Consider the following 11411-nt stretch of genomic DNA (forward strand, 5'->3'; position numbering starts at 1 on the left):
AGAGTTTCAGAGTGTGATATAGAGTGTCAAAGAGAGATAGAGAGTGATAGTGAGTGCCTGAGAGTCATAGAGAGTGTCAGAGAGTGATAGAGAGTGATAGTGATTGTCTGAGAGTGTCAGAGAGTATCAGAGAGTGTCAGAGAGTGATAGAGAGTGATAGAGAGTGTCAGAGAGTGTCAGAGAGTGTCTGAGAGAGTCTGAGAGTGTCAGAGCCTGTCAGAGAGTGTCAGAGAGTGATAGAGAGTGTCTGAGAGTATCTGAGATGGTCTGAGAGTGTCAGAGAGTGTCAGAGAGTTTCAGAGAGTGATATAGAGTGTCAGAGAGTGATAGAGAGTGTATGAGAGTGTCAGAGAGTGTCTGAGAGTGTCAGAGAGTGTCAGAGAGTTTCAGAGAGTGATATAGAGTGTCAGAGAGTGATAGAGAGTGATAGAGAGTGATAGTGAGTGCCTGAGAGTGATAGAGAGTGTCAGAGAGTGATAGAGAGTGATAGTGATTGTCTGAGAGTGTCAGAGAGTGTCAGAGAGTGTCAGAGAGTGATAGAGAGTGATAGAGAGTGTCAGAGAGTGTCAGAGAGTGATAGAGAATGTCAAAGAGTGATACAGAGTGATATAGAGTTTCTGGGAGTGTCTGAGAGTGTCTGAGACTGTCAGAGAGTGTCAGAGAGTGATAGAGAGAGTCTGAGATTGTCAGAGAGTGTCTGAGAGTGTCAGAGTGTGTCAGAGAGTAATAGAGAGTGATAGAGAGTGTCAGAGAGTGTCATAGAGTGATTGAGAGTGTCAGATAGTGTCAGAGAGTGTCAGAGAGTGATAGAGAGAGTCTGAGATTGTCAGAGAGTGTCTGAGAGTGTCTGAGAGTGTCAGAGTGTGTCAGAGAGTAATAGAGAGTGATAGAGAGTGTCAGAGAGTGTCATAGAGTGATTGAGAGTGTCAGAGAGTGTCAGAGAGTGATAGAGAGTGTCTGAGAGTGTCAGAGAGTGTCAGAGAGTGTCTGAGAGTGATAGAGAGTGTCTGAGAGTGATAGAGTGTCTGAGAGTGTCAGAGTGTGTCAGACAGAGTCAGAGAGTGATTGAGAGTGTCTGAGAGTGTCTGAGAGTGTCAGAGACTGTCAAAGAGTGATAGAGAGCGTCAGAGAGTGTCAGAGAGTGTCAGAGTGTGTCTGAGTGTCAGAGACTGATAGAGAGTGTCAGAGAGTGATACAGAGTGATAGAGAGTGTCTGAGAGTATCAGAGAGTGTCTGAGAGTGTCAGAGAGTGTCTGAGAGTGATAGAGAGAGTCTGAGAGTGTCAGAGAGAGTCAGAGAGTGATTGAGAGTGTCTGAGAGTGTCTGAGAGTGTCAGAGACTGTCAGAGAGTGATAGAGAGCGTCAGAGAGTGTCAGAGTGTGTCTGAGAGTGTCAGAGAGTGATAGAGAGTGTCAGAGAGTGATACAGAGTGATAGAGAGTGTCTGAGAGTGTCTGAGATTGTCAGAGAGTGTCAAAGAGTGTCAGATAGTGAGAGAGATTGACAGAGAGTGTCAGAGAGTGATCGAGAGTGATAGAGAGTGATAGAGAGTGTCAGAGAGTGTCAGAGATTGATAGAGAGTGATAGGGAGTGTCAGAGAGTGTCATTGAGTGTCAGAGAGTGTCAGAGAGTTTCAGAGTGTGATATAGAGTGTCAGAGAGAGATAGAGAGTGATAGTGAGTGCCTGAGAGTGATAGAGAGTGTCAGAGAGTGATAGAGAGTGATAGTGATTGTCTGAGAGTGTCAGAGAGTATCAGAGAGTGTCAGAGAGTGATAGAGAGTGATAGAGAGTGATAGAGAGTGTCAGAGAGTGTCAGAGAGTGTCTGAGAGAGTCTGAGAGTGTCAGAGCCTGTCAGAGTGTGTCAGAGAGTGATAGAGAGAGATAGAGAGTGTCTGAGTGTGTCAGAGAGTGTCAGAGAACGTCAGAGAGTGTCAGAGAGTGTCAGAGAGTGATAGAGAGTTTCTGAGGTGTCTGAGAGTGACAGAGAGTGTCTGCGTGTGTCAGTGAGTGTCAGAGAGTGATAGAGAGTGTCTGAGAGTATCTGAGATGGTCTGAGAGTGTCAGAGAGTGTCAGAGAGTTTCAGAGAGTGATATAGAGTGTCAGAGAGTGATAGAGAGTGTATGAGAGTGTCAGAGAGTGTCTGAGAGTGTCAGAGAGTGTCAGAGAGTTTCAGAGAGTGATATAGAGTGTCAGAGAGTGATAGAGAGTGATAGAGAGTGATAGTGAGTGCCTGAGAGTGATAGAGAGTGATAGTGATTGTCTGAGAGTGTCAGAGAGTGTCAGAGAGTGTCAGAGAGTGATAGAGAGTGATAGAGAGTGTCAGAGAGTGTCAGAGAGTGATAGAGAATGTCAGAGAGTGATACAGAGTGATAGAGAGTGTCTGAGAGTGTCTGAGATTGTCAGAGAGTGTCAAAGAGTGTCAGATAGTGAGAGAGATTGATAGAGAGTGTCAGAGAGTGATCGAGAGTGATAGAGAGTGTCAGAGAGTGTCAGAGATTGATAGAACATAGAACATAGAACATACAGCACAGAACAGGCCCTTCGGCCCACAATGTTGTGCCGATCCTTTGTCCTCTGTCAAGGACAATTTAATCTATACCCCATCATTCTCCTTTATCCATATACCTATCCAAAAGCCTTTTGAAAGTCCCTAAAGTTTCTGACTCAACAACTTCCCCGGGCAAGGCATTCCATGCCTCGACCACTCTCTGGGTAAAGAACCTTCCCCTGACATCCCCCTTATATCTCCCACCCTTCACCTTAAATTTATGACCCCTTGTAACGCTTTGCTCCACCCGGGGAAAAAGTTTCTGACTGTCTACCCTATCTATTCCCCTGATCATCTTATAAACCTCTATCATGTCACCCCTCATCCTTCTCCTTTCTAATGAGAAGAGGCCTAGAATGTTCAGCCTTTCCTCGTAAGACTTATTCTCCATTCCAGGCAACATCCTGGTAAATCTCCTCTGCACCCTCTCCAAGGCTTCCACATCCTTCCTAAAATGAGGCGACCAGAACTGCACACAGTACTCCAAATGAGGCCTTACCAAGGTCCTGTACAGCTGCATCATCACCTCACGGCTCTTAAATTCAATCCCTCTGCTAATGAACGCTAACACCCCATATGCCTTCTTCACAGCCCTATCCACTTGAGTTGCAACTTTCAATGATCTATGCACATAGACCCCAAGGTCTCTCTGCTCCTCCACATGCCCAAGAACCCTACCGTTAACCCAGTATTTTGCATTCATGTTTGTCCTTCCAAAATGGACGACCTCACACTTTTCAGGGTTAAACTCCATCTGCCACTTTTCAGCCCAGCACTGCAACCTATCCAAGTCCCTTTGCAGACGACAATAGCCCTCCTCGGTATCCACAACTCCACCAACCTTTGTATCATCTGCAAATTTACTGACCCACCCTTCGACTTCCTCATCCAAGTCGTTAATAAAAATCACAAACAGGAGAGGACCCAGAACTGATCCCTGCGGCACGCCACTGGTAACTGGGCTCCAGGCTGAGTATTTACCATCTAAGACCACTCTCTGCCTTCTATCAGTTAGCCAATTCTTAATCCAACTGGCCACATTCCCCACTATCCCATGCCTCCTGACTTTCTCCATAAGTCTACCATGGGGGACCTTATCAAATGCCTTACTAAAATCCATGTACACCACATCCACTGGTTTACCCTCATCCACTTGCTTGGTCACCTGCTCAAAGAATTCAATCAGGCTTGTGAGGCAAGACCTACCCCTCACAAAACCGTGCTGACTGTCCCGAATCAAGCAGTGTCTTTCCAGATGCTCATAAATCCTATCCCTCAGCACCTTTTCCATCAACTTGCCTACCACCGAAGTAAGACTAACTGGCCTGTAATTCCCAGGGTTGTTCCTATTCCCTTTCTTGAACAGGGGCACAACATTTGCCACCCTCCAATCACCTGGTACCACCCCCGTCAGCAGAGAAGATGAAAAGATCATTGCCAGCGGCTCTGCAATTTCATCCCTTGCTTCCCATAACATCCTTGGATATACCCCGTCAGGCCCGGGAGACTTGTCTATCTTCAAGTTATTCAAAAACCCCAACACATCTTCCCTCCTAACGAGCACTTCCTCGAGCTTACCAGTCTGTTTCACACCGTCCTCTTCAGTAATACACCCCTTCTCATTCGTAAATACCGAAGAGAAGTACTCATTCAAAACCTCACTTATCTCTTCCGGCTCAACACACAGTCTCCCGCTATTGTCCTTGACCGGACCTATGGTCCCCCTAGTCATCCTCATATTTCTGACATACGCGTAAAAGGCCTTGGGGTTTTCTTTTATCCTACCCGCCAAGCATTTTTCATGCCCTCTCTTAGCTCTCCTAATCCCTTTCTTCAGATCCTTCCTGGCCATCTTGTATCCCTCCAGAGCTATGCCTGTGCCCTTTTTCCTCAACTTTATATACGCATCCTTCTTCTTCCTAACAAGACTCTCAACCTCTCTTGTCAACCACGGTTCCCTCACATGACCATCCCTTCCCTGTCTGACAGGGACATGCTTATCAATGGCCCCTACTATCTGCTCCTTGAAAAAGTTCCACATTTCGACCGTGCCCTTCCCTGCCAGCATATGCTCCCAACTTATGCTCCTCAGTTCCTGCCTGACAGCATCATATCTACCCTTCCCCCAATTGTAAACCTTGCCCTGTTGCACATACCTATCCTTCTCCATTACCACAGTGAATGCTACAGAATTGTGATCACTATCTCCAAAGTGCTCGCCCACCAACAGCTCTATCACTTGCCCTGGTTCATTACCTAGTACCAAATCCAATATTGCCTCCCCTCTGGTCGGGCAGTCTACATACTGAGTCAGAAAAGCTTCCTGGACATACTGCACAAACACTACCCCATCCAAACTATTCGATCTAAAGAGTTGCCAATCAATATTTGGGAAGTTGAAATCCCCCATAATTACTACCCTGTGACTTCTGCTCCTTTCCAAAATCTGTTTCCCAATCTGCTCTTCCACCTCCCTGCTGCTATTGGGGGGCCTATAGAAAACTCCCATCAAGGTGACTGCTCCTTTCCTGTTCCTGACCTCAACCCACAGTGCCTCAGTCGGCAGATCCTCCTCGAAAATTCTTTCAGCAGTTGTTACACTATTTCTAACTAACAATGCCACCCCCCCACCTCTTTTACCACCATTCCTAATCTTATGAAAACATCTATAACCAGGTACCTCCAAAAACCATTCCTCCCCCTCACCTATCCACGTTTCAGTGATGGCCACAACATCGTAGTCCCAAGTGCCCATCCACGCCTTCAATTCACTCACCTTATTCCTGATGCTTCTTGCGTTGAAGTATACGCACTTTAACCCTTCTCCGTGCCCATCTGTCCTCTGTGACAGTGCTACCTTCCCCAATACCTCACTACACTCTTTGTCTTTCTGAGTGGACCCACTGGTCCCTGGATTACAAGTCCGGTTCCCATCCCCCTCCCAAACTAGTTTAAACCCTCCCGAACAGTACTAGCAAACCTCCCTCCCAGGATATTGGTGCCCCTCTGGTTCAGATGCAGCCCGTCCTGTTTGAACAGGTCCCATCTTCCCCAGAATGCAGTCCAATTATCCAAGAACTGGAAGCCCTCCCTCCTACACCATTCCTGCAGCCACGTGTTCAGCTGTGCTCTCTCCCTATTCCTAGCCTCACTATCACGTGGCGCCGGCAACAAACCAGAGATAACAACTCTGTCCGTCCGAGCTTTCAGCTTCCAGCCTAACTCCCTAAACTCACTTCTAACATCTGTGCCACCCTTCCTTCCTACGTCGTTGGTGCCAATGTGCACCACGACCTCTGGCTGCTCCCCCTCCCCTTTAAGGATCCTGAAGACGCGATCACAAACATCACGGACCCTGGCACCAGGGAGGCAACAAACCATCCGTGCGTCTCGCCTGCGCCCACAGAACCGCCTGTCCGTACTCCTCACCATCGAGTCCCCGATGACTAGTGCTCTCCCATTCTCCCTCCTTCCCTTCTGAGCCACAGTGCAGGACCCCGTGCCAGAGGCCCGGTCACTGCAGCCTGCCCCCGATAGAGAGTGATAGGGAGTGTCAGAGAGTGTCATTGAGTGTCAGAGAGTGTCAGAGAGTTTCAGAGTGTGATATAGAGTGTCAGAGAGTGATAGAGAGTGATAGAGAGTGATAGTGAGTGCCTGAGAGTGATAGAGAGTGTCAGAGAGTGATAGAGATTGATAGTGATTGTCTGAGAGTGTCAGAGAGTGTCAGAGAGTGTCAGAGAGTGATAGAGAGTGATAGAGAGTGATAGAGAGTGTCAGAGAGTGTCTGAGAGTGTCAGAGAGTGTCAGAGAGTTTCAGAGAGTGATATAGAGTGTCAGAGAGTGATAGAGAGTGATAGAGAGTGATAGTGAGTGCCTGAGAGTGATAGAGAGTGTCTGAGAGTGATAGAGAGTGATAGTGATTGTCTGAGAGTGTCAGAGAGTGTCAGAGAGTGTCAGAGAGTGATAGAGAGTGATAGAGAGTGTCAGAGAGTGTCAGAGAGTGATAGAGAATGTCAGAGAGTGATACAGAGTGATATAGAGTTTCTAGGAGTGTCTGAGAGTGTCTGAGACTGTCAGAGAGTGTCAGAGAGTGATAGAGAGAGTCTGAGATTGTCAGAGAGTGTCTGAGAGTGTCAGAGTGTGTCAGAGAGTAATAGAGAGTGATAGAGAGTGTCAGAGAGTGTCATAGAGTGATTGAGAGTGTCAGAGAGTGTCAGAGAGTGATAGAGAGTGTCTGAGAGTGTCAGAGAGTGTCAGAGAGTGTCTGAGAGTGATAGAGAGTGTCAAAGAGTGATAGAGAGCGTCAGAGAGTGTCAGAGAGTGTCTGAGAGTGTCAGAGACTGTCAAAGAGTGATAGAGAGCGTCAGAGAGCGTCAGAGAGTGTCAGAGTGTGTCTGAGTGTCAGAGACTGATAGAGAGTGTCAGAGAGTGATACAGAGTGATAGAGAGTGTCTGAGAGTATCAGAGAGTGTCTGAGAGTGTCAGAGAGTGTCTGAGAGTGATAGAGAGAGTCTGAGAGTGTCAGAGAGAGTCAGAGAGTGATTGAGAGTGTCTGAGAGTGTCTGAGAGTGTCAGAGACTGTCAGAGAGTGATAGAGAGCGTCAGAGAGTGTCAGAGTGTGTCTGAGAGTGTCAGAGAGTGATAGAGAGTGATAGAGAGTGATAGAGAGTGTCAGAGAGTGTCAGAGAGTGTCTGAGAGAGTCTGAGAGTGTCAGAGAATGTCAGAGAATGTCAGAGAATGTCAGAGTGTGTCAGAGAGTGATAGAGAGTGATAGAGAGTGTCTGAGTGTGTCAGAGAGTGTCCGAGAGTGATCGAGAGTGATAGAGAGTGTCAGAGAGTGTCATAGAGTGATCGAGAGTGTCAGAGAGTGTCAGAGAGCGTCAGAGAGTGTCAGAGAGTGTCAGAGAGTGTCAGAGAGTGATGGAGAGTTTCTGAGGTGTCTGAGAGTGACAGAGAGAGTCTGCGAGTGTCAGTGAGTGTCAGAGAGTGATATAGAGTTTCTGGGAGTGTCTGAGAGTGTCTGAGAGTGTCAGAGAGTGTCAGAGAGTGATAGAGAGAGTCTGAGATTGTCAGAGAGTGTCTGAGAGTGTCAGAGTGTGTCAGAGAGTAATAGAGAGTGATAGAGAGTGTCAGAGAGTGTCATAGAGTGATTGAGAGTGTCAGAGAGTGTCAGAGAGTGATAGAGAGTGTCTGAGAGTGTCAGAGAGTGTCAGAGAGTGTCTGAGAGTGATAGAGAGTGTCTGAGAGTGATAGAGTGTCTGAGAGTGTCAGAGTGTGTCAGACAGAGTCAGAGAGTGATTGAGAGTGTCTGAGAGTGTCTGAGAGTGTCAGAGACTGTCAAAGAGTGATAGAGAGCGTCAGAGAGTGTCAGAGAGTGTCAGAGTGTGTCTGAGTGTCAGAGACTGATAGAGAGTGTCAGAGAGTGATACAGAGTGATAGAGAGTGTCTGAGAGTATCAGAGAGTGTCTGAGAGTGTCAGAGAGTGTCTGAGAGTGATAGAGAGAGTCTGAGAGTGTCAGAGAGAGTCAGAGAGTGATTGAGAGTGTCTGAGAGTGTCTGAGAGTGTCAGAGACTGTCAGAGAGTGATAGAGAGCGTCAGAGAGTGTCAGAGTGTGTCTGAGAGTGTCAGAGAGTGATAGAGAGTGTCAGAGAGTGATACAGAGTGATAGAGAGTGTCTGAGAGTGTCTGAGATTGTCAGAGAGTGTCAAAGAGTGTCAGATAGTGAGAGAGATTGATAGAGAGTGTCAGAGAGTGATCGAGAGTGATAGAGAGTGATAGAGAGTGTCAGAGTGTGTCAGAGATCTTTGAGAGAGATAGGGAGTGTCAGAGAGTGTCATTGAGTGTCAGAGAGTGTCAGAGAGTTTCAGAGTGTGATATAGAGTGTCAGAGAGAGATAGAGAGTGATAGTGAGTGCCTGAGAGTCATAGAGAGTGTCAGAGAGTGATAGAGAGTGATAGTGATTGTCTGAGAGTGTCAGAGAGTATCAGAGAGTGTCAGAGAGTGATAGAGAGTGATAGAGAGTGATAGAGAGTGTCAGAGAGTGTCAGAGAGTGTCTGAGAGAGTCTGAGAGTGTCAGAGCCTGTCAGAGTGTGTCAGAGAGTTTTAGAGAGAGATAGAGAGTGTCTGAGTGTGTCAGAGAGTGTCAGAGAACGTCAGAGAGTGTCAGAGAGTGTCAGAGAGTGATAGAGAGTTTCTGAGGTGTCTGAGAGTGACAGAGAGTGTCTGCGAGTGTCAGTGAGTGTCAGAGAGTGATAGAGAGTGTCTGAGAGTATCTGAGATGGTCTGAGAGTGTCAGAGAGTGTCAGAGAGTTTCAGAGAGTGATATAGAGTGTCAGAGAGTGATAGAGAGTGTATGAGAGTGTCAGAGAGTGTCTGAGAGTGTCAGAGAGTGTCAGAGAGTTTCAGAGAGTGATATAGAGTGTCAGAGAGTGATAGAGAGTGATAGAGAGTGATAGTGAGTGCCTGAGAGTGATAGAGAGTGTCAGAGAGTGATAGAGAGTGATAGTGATTGTCTGAGAGTGTCAGAGAGTGTCAGAGAGTGTCAGAGAGTGATAGAGAGTGATAGAGAGTGTCAGAGAGTGTCAGAGAGTGATAGAGAATGTCAGAGAGTGATACAGAGTGATATAGAGTTTCTGGGAGTGTCTGAGAGTGTCTGAGACTGTCAGAGAGTGTCAGAGAGTGATAGAGAGAGTCTGAGATTGTCAGAGAGTGTCTGAGAGTGTCAGAGTGTGTCAGAGAGTAATAGAGAGTGATAGAGAGTGTCAGAGAGTGTCATAGAGTGATTGAGAGTGTCAGATAGTGTCAGAGAGTGTCAGAGAGTGATAGAGAGAGTCTGAGATTGTCAGAGAGTGTCTGAGAGTGTCTGAGAGTGTCAGAGTGTGTCAGAGAGTAATAGAGAGTGATAGAGAGTGTCAGAGAGTGTCATAGAGTGATTGAGAGTGTCAGAGAGTGTCAGAGAGTGATAGAGAGTGTCTGAGAGTGTCAGAGAGTGTCAGAGAGTGTCTGAGAGTGATAGAGAGTGATAGAGTGTCTGAGAGTGTCAGAGTGTGTCAGACAGAGTCAGAGAGTGATTGAGAGTGTCTGAGAGTGTCTGAGAGTGTCAGAGACTGTCAAAGAGTGATAGAGAGCGTCAGAGAGTGTCAGAGAGTGTCAGAGTGTGTCTGAGTGTCAGAGACTGATAGAGAGTGTCAGAGAGTGATACAGAGTGATAGAGAGTGTCTGAGAGTATCAGAGAGTGTCTGAGAGTGTCAGAGAGTGTCTGAGAGTGATAGAGAGAGTCTGAGAGTGTCAGAGAGAGTCAGAGAGTGATTGAGAGTGTCTGAGAGTGTCTGAGAGTGTCAGAGACTGTCAGAGAGTGATAGAGAGCGTCAGAGAGTGTCAGAGTGTGTCTGAGAGTGTCAGAGAGTGATAGAGAGTGTCAGAGAGTGATACAGAGTGATAGAGAGTGTCTGAGAGTGTCTGAGATTGTCAGAGAGTGTCAAAGAGTGTCAGATAGTGAGAGAGATTGACAGAGAGTGTCAGAGAGTGATCGAGAGTGATAGAGAGTGATAGAGAGTGTCAGAGAGTGTCAGAGATTGATAGAGAGTGATAGGGAGTGTCAGAGAGTGTCATTGAGTGTCAGAGAGTGTCAGAGAGTTTCAGAGTGTGATATAGAGTGTCAGAGAGAGATAGAGAGTGATAGTGAGTGCCTGAGAGTGATAGAGAGTGTCAGAGAGTGATAGAGAGTGATAGTGATTGTCTGAGAGTGTCAGAGAGTATCAGAGAGTGTCAGAGAGTGATAGAGAGTGATAGAGAGTGATAGAGAGTGTCAGAGAGTGTCAGAGAGTGTCTGAGAGAGTCTGAGAGTGTCAGAGCCTGTCAGAGTGTGTCAGAGAGTGATAGAGAGAGATAGAGAGTGTCTGAGTGTGTCAGAGAGTGTCAGAGAACGTCAGAGAGTGTCAGAGAGTGTCAGAGAGTGATAGAGAGTTTCTGAGGTGTCTGAGAGTGACAGAGAGTGTCTGCGAGTGTCAGTGAGTGTCAGAGAGTGATAGAGAGTGTCTGAGAGTATCTGAGATGGTCTGAGAGTGTCAGAGAGTGTCAGAGAGTTTCAGAGAGTGATATAGAGTGTCAGAGAGTGATAGAGAGTGTATGAGAGTGTCAGAGAGTGTCTGAGAGTGTCAGAGAGTGTCAGAGAGTTTCAGAGAGTGATATAGAGTGTCAGAGAGTGATAGAGAGTGATAGAGAGTGATAGTGAGTGCCTGAGAGTGATAGAGAGTGATAGTGATTGTCTGAGAGTGTCAGAGAGTGTCAGAGAGTGTCAGAGAGTGATAGAGAGTGATAGAGAGTGTCAGAGAGTGTCAGAGAGTGATAGAGAATGTCAGAGAGTGATACAGAGTGATAGAGAGTGTCTGAGAGTGTCTGAGATTGTCAGAGAGTGTCAAAGAGTGTCAGATAGTGAGAGAGATTGATAGAGAGTGTCAGAGAGTGATCGAGAGTGATAGAGAGTGATAGAGAGTCTCAGAGAGTGTCAGAGATTGATAGAACATAGAACATAGAACATACAGCACAGAACAGGCCCTTCGGCCCACAATGTTGTGCCGATCCTTTGTCCTCTGTCAAGGACAATTTAATCTATACCCCATCATTCTCCTTTATCCATATACCTATCCAAAAGCCTTTTGAAAGTCCCTAAAGTTTCTGACTCAACAACTTCCCCGGGCAAGGCATTCCATGCCTCGACCACTCTCTGGGTAAAGAACCTTCCCCTGACATCCCCCTTATATCTCCCACCCTTCACCTTAAATTTATGACCCCTTGTAACGCTTTGCTCCACCCGGGGAAAAAGTTTCTGACTGTCTACCCTATCTATTCCCCTGATC

The sequence above is a fragment of the Heterodontus francisci genome, chromosome 22, assembly GCF_036365525.1.
Source record: "Heterodontus francisci isolate sHetFra1 chromosome 22, sHetFra1.hap1, whole genome shotgun sequence".
NCBI lineage: Eukaryota > Metazoa > Chordata > Chondrichthyes > Heterodontiformes > Heterodontidae > Heterodontus > Heterodontus francisci.